The 17,672-nt window shown below is 33.7% G+C and overlaps 1 pseudogene; it reads left to right on the top strand.

Moving 5' to 3' along the window:
• Positions 1–919: 919 nt before the first annotated feature.
• Positions 920–17,672, top strand: part of LOC131040452 (probable acyl-activating enzyme 6) — a 61,165-nt pseudogene continuing 44,412 nt past the window's right edge.

Here is a 17,672-nt window from a genome sequence, read left to right as displayed (position 1 = left end):
TCTCCTTTTTTTGTGGGTAGATGCATTAGGTTGTTCCTCATCTGAATCCGAATCTTTGCCGCTCTTAGAGATATGAGCATTCATGATCAGAGGGTCATCTTTGGTCACCCTAGCCTTGTCCTTCAGATGTTCATAAATGAGCAATATAAGCCAATCAGGGATGAAAGAGTCACTGAGTTCCATGTTAGGAGACCATTTTCTCACAGATAAAGAAGATTTACCAAACATCCAGGGGCCACCACTTAAAGCAGCTTCCATATCTTCCCCATAAGAGAATGAGAATACAAAAACGCCTCTAGGAAAGGCAGAGACATCAACCTGACCTTTCATTCTCCATTTTCTCTTAACAAAAAACCTAACATCCTCAATATTAGGTTGAGGTCCAACAAACTTCCCCACCAGAGAAAAAGCCATTAAAGAGATGCTATGATCGATAACTAAATCAGGAATCTCAATAGCAAGTTTACCCATTTTATTATCTGATATATCTTTCACAAAGGGGAAAGATGATTTACCAGTCAGTTTTCTAGATGCTTTCCTTGCAAAAAGACTACTCCAGGGTTTGGAAACTTGCCCCTCCTTGATATTTTCTGAGTCAACTTTCACCGCCTCGGGGCTCAATTCTTGGGAATCTTTCAACTTTTTGTGGTCAGGAGGAGGGTCCCGTAGCCATGGGTCCCCATCTTGTCTCCCATCCTCATCATCCATTGCTTGTCCTTGAGCCACAGTGGATTCAGAACTAGAGGATCCAACCTCGTTGTTCCCTCCATTTCCCGATTTCAAATTTCCACATGCAAACGTTGTTCCCTCCATTTCGCTATGTGGCTCTTTTGTTATCTGTTATTTCAATGGACCATTATTCTACCAACCATTACAGGTTAAAATATAAAAGAAATTATCATAAACTTTGATGGATAAAATGGCTAAAGACCTGAAGAATAGCCTGAAGATAGAATTGTAATTAAAAAGTCACAAAGAATTTTAGTAAAGCTAAGAAAATTAAATATGTTATAATAAAGCAGTCTGGGATTACGTATCAAAAATAAAGTAGTCTGAGGTTAATATTGAGAAAAGATGTGAAGATAGAAAATAATATAGAAGTAATATGCATTAAAAATTTAGGTTTAAAAGGTTATAAAGATTTAAAAGGTTCCTATCTTTCTAATAAGTTAGAATAGATAATATTATATAAGTAATTTATTATTACAATAAATATATAGAATTTATTGTAAAATAACAAGTCATAATATATTTTATTTTCTATAGATGAAAAATCATGTCAGCAATAACTAAATGTTCATGTATATTAAGGTCAAAAGCAAATATCAAAGCTCGTAAGATGTAATAGAATCTAATGAGAAATAAACAAAAAGTGAAACCTAACATCATAATAATGGAGGAAAACTATCTATTACCACAAAAATAGCCACCATCAACCATAGAATATGAGGACATGATCTATAATTCTTCCATTCCCTAATTCTCCATACCAGCACCAGAGATTACTTTAGTGGTGAATATTCGCCAATGGCGAATTTTTCACGTTGGCGACCTGGGAAATGGGGAATATTTTGTACTGACTGGGGGTGGCCATGTCGCCAGAACATTATCAATTTTTGTCAAAGTCATGGCTCGGTCGCCATATGTTTTATGCAATTAAATGTTTCTATGCGATGATTTCCCCAATACAATATATGGTGTACACACGGTAAATTTAATTTTTTCGCCTACACTCTCCGAGGTTGCCTTAATAGATGACCTTAATTCGCCTATAGGCATGTGAAGATTTGTTAGCCAGGGGGACCCAATTTGCCCAACATCTTGCCGACGCGTGTCTACATTCATCCCAACTTTCGCCAACTATATTGTATTTGCCAATTATTAGGACGACCTATAATCACCTCAAAAATTACATAAGTCATGTTATAGTTACGCGGGATTCGCCAAATATTTGTATACCATATAAAATTCCCACGGAATTCGCCATATAAGGATTGGTATAATTACATGCAAAGATCAAATCTATCTCAACACAATCTAGTGGGTTCTAGGCTTTGAATTTTGATCAATAGCGAAGTTTCAGACCAAGGAAAATCATTGTTGTTGACTGCATTGGCGACTGCTAGTGACCTAAAGCCTAAAGGTGAGTGATCATATTTTTGAAGTATATTATATATTATAGTCTATTATTGCTTCTTCAACAAATTGATATTTTCTTGGCAGCCTTTATTTCGTTGGAGATGTTGAACAGGAAGAGGGGTAGGATACCTGAATGTGGGGAAGGCCAGGAGAGGCCAACAAAAAGCATAACATTGTCTTCGTACTTTGGCATTGGAAAAGATTGTGGTGAAAATCAGGAAGGTACATCATCACAAGTACAAGTACAAAATTTGCCATCTACACCGCATGTTGAAGACGACGACAAACCTGATATCTCAGATCAGGATGATCTTGAAGAAGATTATCTGGTAGATACCCAAGTTAGCCGGAATGATGTAATCGACTTGGGTGATAATGCCATTGATGATAATGCACAAAAGGGGAAAAGAAAAGCCATATCAAAAAAGGATCAGGAGTGGGATATGTCAGTGAGGAATTTTCAAATTAATTGGGCATCAAAGTATTCATTCATTGAACCAGTGGAGAATCCAATTGAAGGCAAGCCTCCAATACAATGTAGGTGTAAGATTTGCACTTGGAAACATAACAAGGAAATTAGGTTGCAGCTAAAATTTGACACCACAGAAAAGCATATGGGTAAAATTTATGAAAAATAAATGATAGACGGGGCTGAAAAATCAGTGATAAGATGGAAAACAAAGGAGGAATGTAAGCATGTGAGGAATGCCGAAGAGTATTATTTTCATGAGAAAATACAGACGAAGCCTGTTGAAGTTAAAGGTTCTATTGAAGCTATTTTTTGAAAAGAAATGTAAATAGAACAACTAGGAAAAGTTGTTCAGTTAAGCGTTGTTTATTATATTTTGAGTAGAAGGCGTGCTATGACAGATTTCCCATCAATTAGTGGTTTATTACACTTTTTGAAAGTTCCTAACTATCCTAATAGATACTAGTCAGTAAACAGTGGATGGGAATGGGCAAGTTGTCTTGCTGAGGTTGAAAAAGAAGATGTAAAGGAAAAAATAAGAGAGTCAAACTTTATTGCATTTTCTTTAGACGAAGTTACAGCAGTAGACAATACTTCATGGGTATGCATGCATGTTTATACTAGAGAATCATACCCGCCAACCTCATCTACTATTTGTTGCTAAAATGAAGGAGAGTGCGACAACAGAAAATTTATTTCAACTAGTAAAGAGAAGTTTAATTGAATATGGAGGTATGGATGACATGACGGTAGCCAAAAAATTGGTTTGTGTTGGAGCAGATGGAGCTTCAGTAATGCAAGGTCATAGGAACGGTCTTTGTACAAAGATTGAAACTTCATTTGCACCATACATTACTGCAATTCACTGCATGGCTCACATAATGAATCGAGATTTTGGAATTGTGAGCAAGTTTGCTTCGGTTAAAAAAATTGAAATTTTAATCAGAGAGCTCTACTCACACTTTTGTCGAAGTCCCAAGCGATTTATGGAATTTAAACACTTTGCTAATGGAATAACTGATGGGAACAAGCTTCTCAAGGATAATGATATTAGATGGATCTCTTTGGATGGTCCAGCACATCGAGTGTTTTTGGAATATCCATCTTTGATTGGACTATTTCACACAACTCGCGACGAATCAGATCAACCAAAATTTCCTGAACTTCTTCACAGGTTAAGTAATTTAGAGACACTCTTAACTTTAGCAGCTCTTCTACCCATGCTAGAGGAAATGAGGAATATTATGAAGGCTACCCAAAAAAGAGCTCTGTATATTGCAGAATATGCTACACTGCATAAGATGACATGCATGACCCTCGACAATCTCTATCGAAATCAACCAACACTATCTGATGAAAAATTTGTTAAGTGGTGGACACTCACAGATTTGAACAATCTTGATAAATTTTTACAAATCAGTGCAGATGGGGAGGTATGTGCCAATTTACAGGGAGTTGAGATACCAATGCACTTCTATGCCATGGTCGACCCCGAGGAACCAGGAAAGCGCCCCAGGAAGCAACTAGCAAGAGTTACAAGGGAAGATTTCGACAAGATTGTTGAGACTATAACTACTTCTGTGAAGAAAATTGCATATGATCTTTCCTCACAAATTAGAAGTAGATTCTCTCTTGACAACCTTCTCGAAGCCATGTCTATTGTGTTTCCTCATTATTGGAGCCTCAACATTGTATCTAGTTTTTGAAGTAAGCTATTGATTTTGATAAAACAATTTTGCACATCCAGAGAATTGAATGGAGTAACTATAAATGGAATATTAGACGAAACTCATCTTCGAGAGCAATCATCTTGTTTTGCATACACTATGAGAGAACAATATGCCAAAGTGGAGAATCCCTGCGAAGAGGGATCGGTAACAAGGCTTTGGAAAACTATAGTTGAGAACCAAATGTTGCATGATTCAATGCCAGAATATGTGAAGCTTGTTGATTTATGTCTTACCATGATATTGGGTTCGGTGGAAGATGAGATAGTTTTCAGTGCTTTGGGGTTCCTAAAATCTAAGCTAAGAAACAAACAAGACAAAAATTTGGAAAATTGCTTGAGGCTTTATACATCTAGGTATGATGTCCACACTTTTCCTTACGATAGGGCACTGCAAATCTAGAGGTCCAAATGTGAAAGAAGAGGTTTGGGCAACACTTCAAACCAAAGTACCAATGGGATTATTGCCCCATGTACTGGAAGTGGATCTACTGGTAGCATTGAGATGCAGTTCAGCGAAGGTATGCAGACTCAAAGTGAAGAAACTCAAACCACAGACAAGAATCAAGAAAGCTCTGAATTTGATGAGGATGAATGGCAACTGTAAGAGATTGGTATTTATTAATCTTATTACTATATCTCATCATTCATATTACAAAAGCATATTAATTTTTGCAATTAGAATTTAATATTGATTTGTAATTGTATTTTTCAACTTTCTATTTCCAAATTTAAAATAGCATAATAAAAAAAAAACCATAATGTGTTTATTGATACAGAGATGTTTATTGTTTATTTATACATGTTTGAGTCTCAAATCTGTGTGATGCATTTCAGAACCATATGATACAATTCATCCAATAGTAATACACATGTCGAGAACTTAGATTTTCATTAATTCTTTCAAAATATAGCCATATGATACAATTCATTCAATAGTAATACACCAACCTGTGTGATTCTCCATGCAAATTGCAAAAGTGAATATAAAGTTTTAGAACCCTTTGCAAATGACCCTGAATTCCCTTTTATAGAAACAAGAGAGCAACAACAGCTCCTGTGCGATTCTCCAATGTCCATGCAAAAGTAAATACAAAGTTTCAGTTACCTTTGCAAATGACCTTGAATTCTCTTTTATAGAAACAAGGGAGCAACAACAACTTCAGGTCGAATTGCAAGTTTGCAATGTGTGAAGACTGAACATCAAAATCACAAACTCAGCATAGATTTATATGGCCATCATAGACCGTATTAGCAATTTAACATCTGCTACATGTTTGATGTCTCCTTTTCAAAAAATAGAGCTCAAAATTAAATATTAATTCATGCCATGACAAATTAAACATAGATAATAGCAGTGCCTAAAACCTACTAATCATAAATAGAGAAATGCATAAATGTTAAAGCAAGAGAGAATTTGAGAATACAAATTTACTGGCTGAAGTTTAGCACTGTGCATCATAGATTCATAGGTTGGATTAGCAAAATAGCAAACAAAAAAAACATAAAACCTTGAAATTAAGAGTAAAAGAAGAAAATTGTGCAATACATACTATGATTCTTAAGATTTTTGTGCCAGATTTTGTAGGGCGCTCCACTCTTCGTCTGATGGAAGGTCAATATTTTGTAAACTATGGAAAGTCAACTCCAACTTCGTCAACATTCCATATTTAGAAGATTTACTTGACATCACTGTTTCATCCAATACCGAATTTAGAGTTGTAAATGGTTAGATGAATTCCAGAAAGCTTTAGGGAGTTGTGTCCTTTGGAAGCAAGTCTAAATCAGACTTGATTTTTATCTCCATGCTTTTTTTGTAAGCTTCTTCTCTAATGAATTTATTTTATGGGTCAACAGTCTTAGGCAAACCAAATTTAATCAAATTATTTTTCTTTTCTCGAAGCTTAAAGATCTTTTTTCCATAATTTTTCATAACTTCTGATGTTTCCCTTAGCTTCTGGCCTTTTTGAATGATAGATGATGTCTTAACTGTGGCATCAATGCGGCTCTTAATTCCCTTGGATGCCAAGTAGTTGTCATTGGAACTGTAAACTACTTTCAGAATATTTTTTGCCATATCCTCTTTTGAATAAACATGCGTGTTCTTCTCATAGTGCCCTTTGATTTTCATATAAATTAGTCTCAGACTTTCAGTCAATTGAAACCATTCACACAACTTGTCACTCCTCTGCATTATTTGCCGCCAAATGTTTTCTTGTATATACTTCGTTGTATTTTTCATATTACCTTTCAATCTATCCTCCAAAGTTTTTATTTTATCATTTGCATTGTGCAGGTCTTCTTTCATTTGTGCACATTTTTTTCTTTCTTCCTCTACTTCCTCTTGCAAATGTTTTTCTTTTTCCTTCCCATGATCCAATAAGTCCTATAATTTTCTCATTTCGGCAGCAGCAGACTCATAACTTTTGTATAATTTTTGAAAACTGGCTCTTTCCTCATCAAATTTTTTACTGCTTTTAGCCAGTTTTTTTGTCAGGTCCTTCAATTTTGCATCCATCTTCTCCCGCTCTACAATTTCTACTGCAGAGCCTGAATTTTTTATCCTTTTCTATAATCATTGCACTTGCTATCTATTGCTTTCCTCCTTGATTTTTCATTTTCCAAGTCTACCTATAACTTTTCTATGTGTTTCTCCAGTTTATTTTTTTCTCTCTCCACCTTTAGCAATGAAGTGTAGACCACTTCGTTAGTCCTTTTTGACACACTAATTTTGTTCACATTATGTACTTTGGAAAAATCCATTTGGAGGGTGCTAACTTGAAATTCAGAGGGATCGATCTAACTGTGTGGTGGATTTTTATCTTTAGTTGGGGCCAGGGGCATAACAACCATGAACTCCATCATATCTTTCTGTGGGTCATATGTTGGAAATACCCTGTTCCTTGCAGGTTGTTCGTTTACAACTTCAGTCAGGGAAACCCTATGAAATGCTTTCTTTTTTTCTTTATTTTCTTTTGTTGTGTGTTCATATTTTTCATAATAATCACAAAATTGAAAATCTAGGCTTGCTAAAGCAATTGAATGTTTGAAAGGTGACATAGGAATACCATAGGCTCCAGTTCCACTTATTCTTGTGGTTTTAACTAATGCTTGACTAGGATTACCAACAACAGTTCATGATCCTGTCCTACTCCCACTGACACTTTCATGTGTAGTTTTCATAATTTTTTGAGGTGTGTGATCTGAAGCTACAAATGATTGATTTGTAGTGTCAGTGGCACTTGATATAGGATTCTCAATAGTATGAGATTGAGTATCTACCACTAGTGGCCTCTTGCGGGAGATTTTTTGTTGTTTCCCTTGTCCAACACCAAGACAACTAGTATCAGTAGTAGTACCCATGCCAACCTCACCAATCACAATGACACTTGATTGAACAATAATAGGAATACTATCCCCAGATTCCCCACCAATGGTAGTGGCACTTGATTCACCACCAATGGGAATACCATGATGTGATGGTGGTTGTAGATTTGAACCTGAAACAAATGTAGGTGGACCCTGAGGGTAATGAGTAGTGCCTATCAGTGATGAATCTAAAGAATCAAGTCCAATGACTTGCTTAACAGGACCTTTTAATTTTGACCCTAATGGAAGTTGTACCTGAAGTGGATACCAAATGCCCTCTCCTCTGGGACCTAGACCACCACCTTCAAAACCCATTTTTTCCACAATGCTTGCCCCTTTGCTATATTTATCTTTCATTGCCTCATGGACTGCACCTAATATTTTAGGGACTGTAGTATTTGTTTGAGTGGGCTCAACCTCATACTGATCATCATCTTCACTTCTATCATGTATTGTTGTGGGATGCTCCATATTCCTTAATTTGCTAAACTCTCCATCCTCATTGATGGTCTCAAATTTTGCACTTGTCTTTGGTCCATTGAGATTCCTCCTCATAGTCCAAAAATCATTTATTTTGGTTTGAGTCCAATAATTCTCTTTACATTCATGCAAAATTGATTTGGGAATAATTTTCTTAGATGGATTAGCAGATTTTAGGTAGAAACTATAGGACCTCCTATTTTGGATGCCCTGGCCCTCCTTTGTTGTCCTCTATGTGTACAAGGCCTTAATTTGTGATGAAATTTCTTCTGTTGAAATGTTATTGTCAGATGCAATTTTCTCCATCTCTTTTTTAACCTCATCCCAGGAGTCCATGTTTCTAAGCTTTTCTAGCAATGGTTTACTTTCATGTTGACATAACGCTGAAGAGTTCCCATTTTTCTTAAGCCTTGCTTGAACTAAACTGATTGGATCATACTGCCAGAGACCCTCATCACCAAAGTTAAAAATTGTCAAAAAATCATGTGCCACATTGAATGCTTTTCTCTCAAATGTGAACCCTCCACATGAGAAAGGAAAGGAAGGAAATATGCTCTTCTTTTGCTGACCATGGAAGTGCCTATCTATGCTCTCCAATTGTCGTACATACTCTAATGCAAACACCCTCTCTGTCACATGTATTGGAAGTCTGTATGGTTTTACTGTCGATCCGTAAAACCTTAACACAATGAATTCTTCCATGAAGAACCAATCAGCCAATTCTATTTGACTTTCGAGTTGAATGTAATCTCTACAAGACACAAGCAACCTGGGCATTGGAGTGCTTGTAATTTCATTATGCATTGGTGCCAAAAAGAAGTCTACAAAATGGTTGTAGTTCTTTTTGTTATCATGCATCCTTATCTTTGGTGTCCAATCATATATTGGACAATCTGTTCTCTTCCCAGTCTTCTCATCAATCTTATAGCTCACAATTTGAAGCTTGTTGGTCTCCAATATTGCACGATACTTGCATAGAAGGAGATAGAACAAGTAGGATGAGAACCTAAATGTCTTACAAGAACCTTTTTTGATCATTAGTAATTATTTTTGCATGGATTTTACGATGTGCTCAATAAAATTATATCTTACTGGCTGACCTACACAATGGATAATATTAATCATTTCAAGAAGGTTTGCACCCACTTCCCTATCATTTTCCAATCCCAAGCAAACTGACAACAAGGAAAAAGTATCCCCAACCCATGGAACAAAAATCTTAGAATCATAAGGAGGCTTATGATTCTGATCCAACACAATACCAGTACCACTCTTTATTAGACCTTTGATAAATGAATCTCTGCGACTTGGATCGAGACTCTCATAATTCCCTACCAGCTTTTCAAGGTCAATTTGGACGTTTGAGTTTTGGGCTTCAAATCCTAGGTTCAACAAACAAGCAAATTCTTCCTCGTTTATGGATAGAATTTCCTCTTTTGTATTTTTATTGACAATTGATTTTTTATCTTCATCATAATTTTTAGCACAGACCATGACAAAATCAAGGCAAGGGAATACTTTAGGTAACACCATGCTTCCCAATCCAACATCCCACGATGCGATTTTATATGTTCTTTGTTGTAACATTGGGTTGAAAACAATAAATTTTGCCCTGCATGGATCTACCGCCTTACTAGACAATGCATATCTAATATGTATGATACGCTTTTCACCATGGATAGCAGGGTCATAAATATCATGGTATTCATCAGTGAAACCTAGTGTTTTAACCAGTTCGGTTAGGTATTTTTTTCTCTTGGCTTCTTGTTGAACTACTGCTTCCCATTTTCCCCATCACTATCATTGTTAATAGTTCAAAATAATGCTAGATAAAAACCTGAAAAAGCTAACCCTCAAATTGGACCATGAGATTACCAAAAGCAAAAAAGGCAGGATGTAGGTGTTCTAGATTTTACCCATAATTTCTATTTCACTAGATTGGCGCAGACAGTCTCTGTTGCAACTTGCATTCCTCAATCTAGTAGTTGTTTCTGAATCTCCCTCAATTTATAGGTTTGTCCATGAAATGAAATATGATTATGATTTACGAGTCTCTTATTTTGAAAACTCTGAAAAGTAGAAAAGTAATACCTAAAGGGCAAAATATCTAGAATCATGTTGTAATTTTATTAATTATTATTAACAACTATTCCATGCTGAAGGACAAAACATTCATTACTTCAGTATAAATTCTGAGGACAATAAATGTAAAACGTTCAATTCTGAGTGAAGTTCTCACAAATGTGTTCACTTCCCACATTCGGGCCGAAATCCACCCTAAGTCATTGATCTTAACTCATCCAACGGACGATGGCAATTGGCAAAATATCTAGAATCATGTTGTAATTTTATTAATTATTATTAATAACTATTCCATGCCGAAGGACAAAATACTCATTACTTCAGTATAAATTCTGAGGATATTAGACTTAATTATATTTAATTAAATTTAAAACGTTTCAATTCTGGGTGAAGTTCTCACAAATGTGTTCACTTCCCGGATTTGGGCCGAAATCCACCCTAAGTCGTTGATCTTTGCTCATCCAACAGACGATTGTACCTGTTGTCAGATGTCGTGGATCCCATGACTTCAGCCATTTTTCTGGCATGTCACCATCCTCGTGTCACTTTTCGGGTCTATTTTTTAAGTCTATTTAATCATTTAAACTTCCACCCGAAAAAGATCTTTTTAAACATAAATATACTTAATTATATTTAATTAAATTTAAAACGTTTCAATTTCGGGTGAAGTTCTCACAAATGTGTTTATTTCCCACATTTGGGCCAAAATCCACCCTAAGTCGTTGATCTTTGCTCATCCAACGGATGATGGTACCTATTGTCAAATGTTGTGGGTCCCATGGCTTATGCCATTTTTCTGGCACGTCACCATACTCTGTCACTTTTCGGGCCTGTTTTTTAAGTCTATTTAATCATTTAAACTTCCACCTGAAAAAGATCTTTATAGACTTAAATTTTAATTATATTTAATTAAATTTAAAATGTTAAATTTCGGGCGAAGTTCTCACAAATGCGTTCATTTCCCACATTTGGGCCAAAATCCACCCTAACTCATTGATCTTTGCTCATCCAAGGGACGATGGTACATGTTGTCAGATGTTGTGGGTCCCATGACTTTTGCCATTTTTCTGGCACGTCACCATACTTTGTCACTTTTCGGGTTTGTTTTTTAAGTCTATTTAATCATTTTAAAATTCCGCTCAAAAAAGAGCTTTATAGACTTAATTATATTTAATTAAACCTAAAATGTTAAATTCCAGATGAAGTTCTCACAAATGTGTTCACTTCCCACATTTGGGCCGAAATCCATCCTGAGACATTGATCTTTGCTCATCCAACGGATGATGGTACCTATTGTCAGATGTCATGGGTCCCATGACTTCTGTCATTTTTCTGGCACGTCACCATACTCGTGTCACTTTTTGGGTCTGTTTTTTAAGTCTATTTAATCATTTTAAAATTCCACCCGAAAAAGAGCTTTATAGACTTAAATTTTAATTATATTTAATTAAATTTAAAATGTTAAATTCTGGGTGAAGTTCTCACAAATGTGTTCACTTCCCACATTTGGGCCGAAATCTACCCTAAGTCGTTGATCTTTGATCATTCAACAAACGATGGTACCTGTTGAGTGTTGTCAGATGTTGTCGGTCCCATAATAAGAGACATTTAAATTTTAAAGATGTGCAATAGTTTGAGATAGCTATTAAATCTAATGTTAATATTGTTTGTAAAAATATGAAATTGAAAAATACTATGAAACATGAAACTTAGTTTCTAGAATAAAACAAATAACTAAATATAAATATAAATTTTTGAATTTTTAAAATACAATTTGAAAGGTAAACGTTAAATATAAAAAAGAAAACATTCAATATTAAATCTAAAATATTAATTTAAAGTTTAACAAAATTCTTTAAAAATATGTTTACGATATATAATTTTAAAAAATAGTTTAAAAATATATATATATAAGTTCAACATAAATTTAGTGTATTAATTTAAAATTTAACAAAATTCTTTAAAAATATGTTTACAATATATAATTTTAAAAAATAGTTTAAAAATATATATAAAAGTTCAACATAAATTTAGTGTAATATAAATTTTAATTTAATAAATAAATAAAGACTAAATATATATAAGTTCACTGTTCAACATAAATTTAGTTTAATATAGATTTTAATTTAATATAATTAAAATAAGTAAGTTTAATATAATTATAATAAGTAAACTTAATATAATTAAATTTAGTTTAATATAAGTAAGTTGGAGTTTTAGTTCAAATCTTAACTATATATTTATAAAATTATAATCAACCATAATCAATGTACAAATAATTAATAGAACGAACTAAATTTAGAGGAAGAAGCATTAAATATAGGCGAAGAAGCATTACATAAAAAAGATCATAGTATTAAATTTATTTCCATTGCTTAACAAATAATTGAAATAGCGTAGCTCATATACAAAAAGCATTTGAAAAACTTTAATTAATAAAAATGAAATAGAATTATAGAAAGCATTTTTAATATTTATATCCATAAGACTCTAAGAGGCAAACTGAAACAAACTAGAATTTGGAAAATTATCATTAATATGTATGCTTTGTAAATTTACAATTTTTACGTTTGAGACTTGAGTCCCTCAAAAACTTAAAAGCCAAAATGAGTGAGCCACTGGCACTGAGCCTGTTAGGGTTCGAGGACATAGGAAAACAAAACTACTAGGGGCCCAGGGGGCAGGGCTAGGGCACAAGTAGTGGAATTGTTTACAATTTTGCCCTAAGAATCTGGCCCTCCTTCCATGTGGGATTCTTCAGATAGCATAAGTTGAAAGAATTCTTCAAGCCACATGTAGTTTGGAAATTCATCCAGGAGCAACCATTTCCGGAGGAACTCCCTGCCAATCTGTGCCCATTTCTTGTGATACGTCAACTGCTCCGCATTCAGGTTTAGGAGAAACAGTTGCCTGGCCACTAGCACTATTTGGTCAGGGAGGAGAAGCTTGGATAATTCACTCACCCAAGGGATCCCCACCCCTACTTCTGCAAGGACGACAACAATAATGTCATCTCCAAGGAAGTCTTCCTTAAAAACCTTCCTCAACAACATCAGCATATCCACCTTGTCTCCTCCAAGGTCCACAAGAGATGCGAAGAAACGAGATGTAATGTCCATGTTAACACGGTACCTATTTTTGTTTCGCAGAAACTCTCTGCCCATCACCATCCGTACAACCTCATTGCTGAACAACCCAACTTGCTTGCAAATTGATTGGAGGTTGGGTCTCTAACGGAGCCTAGAAAGGCCCTCTGGTCCTCTGCAAAACTGCTTCTCAAGTGGATGGGAGTGTCCATCTTGAGAAAATAGATTAACAAATTAAACAACCTAAGTCTATAAACCTAAACTAGAGGAAGAATTTAAATGTAGCTCCAACGATTTATCTACCAAATGACAAAGGCTAATTGAAGATGAAAGAAGCAGAGATCGTATATAAATAGTTGAAGCTCTTGACTGTAATAATTACTTCTTTAACCGTATTAATTGCTTTAAATTTTTTAAAATCTTTCTTATCTCTACAAATCTTTCCCATAAATGCACTATTGTGCGAAAATGGAAACAACTATAAACTAGTACCAAGTTGGCAAGTATCACATTGGAAGTCATGGGGATAGAGTGGATTGCAATTACTGAAAAGATATTTATTAAATGAACGAAATTATCGATTGTGATTCATGACATTTGATATGTGTTTATTAAATTCAATTCCATTCCGGGCACTTTCTGGTGAGCTATGTTCTCTTCAGAAAATTGGGCCAAAATAAAACTTCAGCCATTGATCTACGATCATCGAACGGTTTAAAATCATTGATAGATTTTAGGTATGTGTCACCCTTCACGTGTCAAAGAGGTCACTCTTATTGATACATTGTGCAGAGTTCAGACTCATTGTATTATGAATTTATGTGATGTGATGTGCCTTGTCTATTAATGGCAATGAATTCAAGAAATCGCCAATAAATTATATATTTTTCTATAAATAACAAAATATTCACGAAAACAAATTAAATAATTTTCAAGCGGTGGATAAAAATCACCAATACATTTAAATAATTTTTCCTTCGGAGTAAAATTTTTCACTCATACAATTATATATTTGTTCTTTTTAACAAAAATTATTTGCCTTCCACAATAAATATTTTTCCCATACAACAAGGTATTATTCGCCAAGAATTTATGGAATTTTCGTACCCTAGAAAAAAATTGCCAATACAAAATAATTTTTTTCCCCCTTTTAAAAAAAATTTCGCCATCAATATGAAAATTTCCCCCCGAAAATAATGTCCGATTCGCCAGGATTTTACACAGTTGCCCAGGGGGTGGTTTCTTAAAATTATCCTTGACCAGCACACAAAGGCAAAGTATTTGATCACTTATATGCCTTTAGATGGAACCCATGAGTGAGAGATATTGGGTAACTCAACAAACAAAATTTGAGGCCTTGTTATATTCTCTATCCCTACAAACTTGATACCTTTAAGAAATATTTACTCACTACAATGCCTTCATGACTTTGTCATACTATAAAATTAGAAGAGCATACCCTTGGATAACGTCATATTCATTTTATGGTGTGATACTACCAGCCACCTTAAATTATAATAATTATCCTTGTAGTATATGGCCATCTCATATACATGCTCATAATGATGTTGATACTCTTGATTTCATATCTCAAATATCAATGTCCTTTGAGCCAATAAACAACTTCTTACTAGGCTCCCAAGCCATATTTCAAAGTGCAAAATCCTTCGTTGACTCCTCTAACTCTTTAAGAATCATAAGGAACATAATTACTAAGCTCTCCTTCACCTCTACATCATGTACAAGTCCCTTAGTATTGGGTATAGAATCATTTACATTAGATTTTGTAGTTCTTGTATTATGTACTTTTTTCATCCACTCCAAGATCCACTTTAACTACCTTTATCATCAAATTCAACTTGTCGTTTAAAATTTTCTTAGGCTATAATTTGAGGCACTCATAGCTTCAAGATAATGACACTACAACCAACATAAAGAATTGATAATCAAGCCCAATAAAATCATAAAATCCATTTTCCATTTCCATATAAAGAATAAAAAGCCTCTACCTATACTTTCACTGACATAAAAAAGGATGAATAACTACATAATCATTCACTAATACATGCTCCAATGCTTATAGAATATCAATACCACTAGCACCAACATTTAATAAAAAAACCTAAGAGCTCTCCCTAACATGAGTTCATAAAAAATCTCCTAATAATAACTATACTTGCTTCTAATAGAAGCATAGATCTAAAGAACTTTTGAAATTTGGTTGCCACTATTCTCTCTATAAATTTGAGCAAGGAAAATATGAATCAATATTGAAAGTAGAGATGAAACTTCATTGATATACACTCTCGTTTAATCCTCATAAAGAGAATTTAATTTTACCTTATTGTTTAGCTTGATAAAAAATGATTTTTCCCTACCATTTTAATTCTCTACACTTGTCCCTTAAGATTTGCCATATTCATACCAACCCCTAGTTTCCCTTTTGAGAACCATGAAAACTTTATTTTATTTTAAAGGTGGGGTATCATTTATCCTTTCTTTCTAGAGAAAGAAACACACAAATTTCTCAAACTTGAATTTAAATTATTTTTAAATTATCTTTCCCTTTATATAATAACCGTTGAATAGGGAATTGTGATATTAAACATATAAGTGGTTAATAATTCAAATAGTCAACTAATTAATTTTTTTTCTACCAATTTTAGATATTTTGAAATGTGTTGAATGTTTACTTTCAACTTACAAAATTAAATTATGCACTGATATTATGCATAATGTGTCAAATGTTTTGGTAATTAAAAAAGTAAATAATCAACCAAGCAAGTTTTTTTCAATAAAAAATTTGAATATCAGAAATAAAATAAACTACTAAAAATTTACTTCCCGATTTTATAACTATAAGCTAATAACATATAAAATGTGAAAAATGTGTACTTTTAACTTATATAATTCAAATAAAGAAATAATAATATTATGAATGACATCAAAAACATAAGTTTTGACAAATGACACTTAGTTTAATGACAAAGTCCATGTTGTAGGCACCTCAATGGTCCTAAGTTCGAATTTTCTATAGTTAAAAATAATGCTTCTTTTCCAACATAATAAAGAAAACTTATGTATTGTAGTTGACAAGTAGTGATAAATTAAATTCATTCTTGATGTACAAGACTAGACTTGAACTACTTTTTTGACTTGAACTAATTTTTTAACAAGTGTTGTTTAATAATGTCTCTTGTATTTCCATTGCACATCCAAGAATTATTTGTCATGATTTCATATAGAAATGATTCTTGATGGATAGGAGCAACCCTTGCTACATATTAGTCAAAATATTTTTATGAATATTTCACACCCCTCTAATTGGTCACAACTTGTACAGGGAATATTTAAGATCTAATGTTCCATTTTAAAAAAGGAATGAAAAATTGAAAAAGAGCATTGCTAGAGCCAACAATCGGGAAAATATCATTGCAAACCCTAGGGTTCTAATTTTCAATTTTAGCCACTATCTTTTTGGTATCTTATTGATGTGGGTGTACTCAACATTTGTAATGCAAACTCCTTATGAACTTTGCCTAATAAATATAAAGTATAGATTTGACCTTGACTGAGTGTATTCTAGGTGTATCATGTTCATTTGTAAATGTATTTTTGATTAATTGATAATCTATAGGATTATAAATCTTCACAATACTTTTATGAAGTATCACTTTTGAATAATAAAAGAAGTGTTCATATTTTTGCAAGGAATACTAAGCATTATTCATGTACTGATTTACAATTTCAAATATATTTCTAAATGTATGTCAACAATTTAATTTTCTTATATATTTTAAAATGACATAGTATTTTGTGAGATGTTTATTAAGATGCCACTATTGGTTTCAATTGTTGCATCTTTTGAGCGAATTCAATAATTTTGTGTCCATCTAGATACAAATATTGGTTTTTTATTTACTTCATATTCCATCACCTCAACAAATTAAACAAACTAAGAATTACAATCATTTGTATTTCATATTATTATAGATTCTTGCCAACTTCCATGTGTAAGGGCATAACATCAATATGATTTGTTAAATCAATATCCTCAAAAACTTGTCATTTTAAGCTTTCATCTCTTTGTATGAATGTTCTTGACCTTTCATGATCAAAACAACACATAGGTATATTGTGACAATTGAAGTAGGGGTATAGTGTGTAGTGGGAATGCTTTATGGCAAGGGAAATATTCATACCCTACAATTTCATTCAATTGTAGAACCTTAGGGAGTCTCCCTTGGGCTAAATGAGCTAGTGGTGAAGGAGGTCCTACCCATCTAAATATTTGTTCCTCGCTTATTCAAGATTGATTTTA

Source organism: Cryptomeria japonica, chromosome 6 (assembly GCF_030272615.1).
Source record: "Cryptomeria japonica chromosome 6, Sugi_1.0, whole genome shotgun sequence".
Classification (NCBI taxonomy): domain Eukaryota; kingdom Viridiplantae; phylum Streptophyta; class Pinopsida; order Cupressales; family Cupressaceae; genus Cryptomeria; species Cryptomeria japonica.
This window is presented reverse-complemented; position numbering and strand designations above follow the sequence as displayed.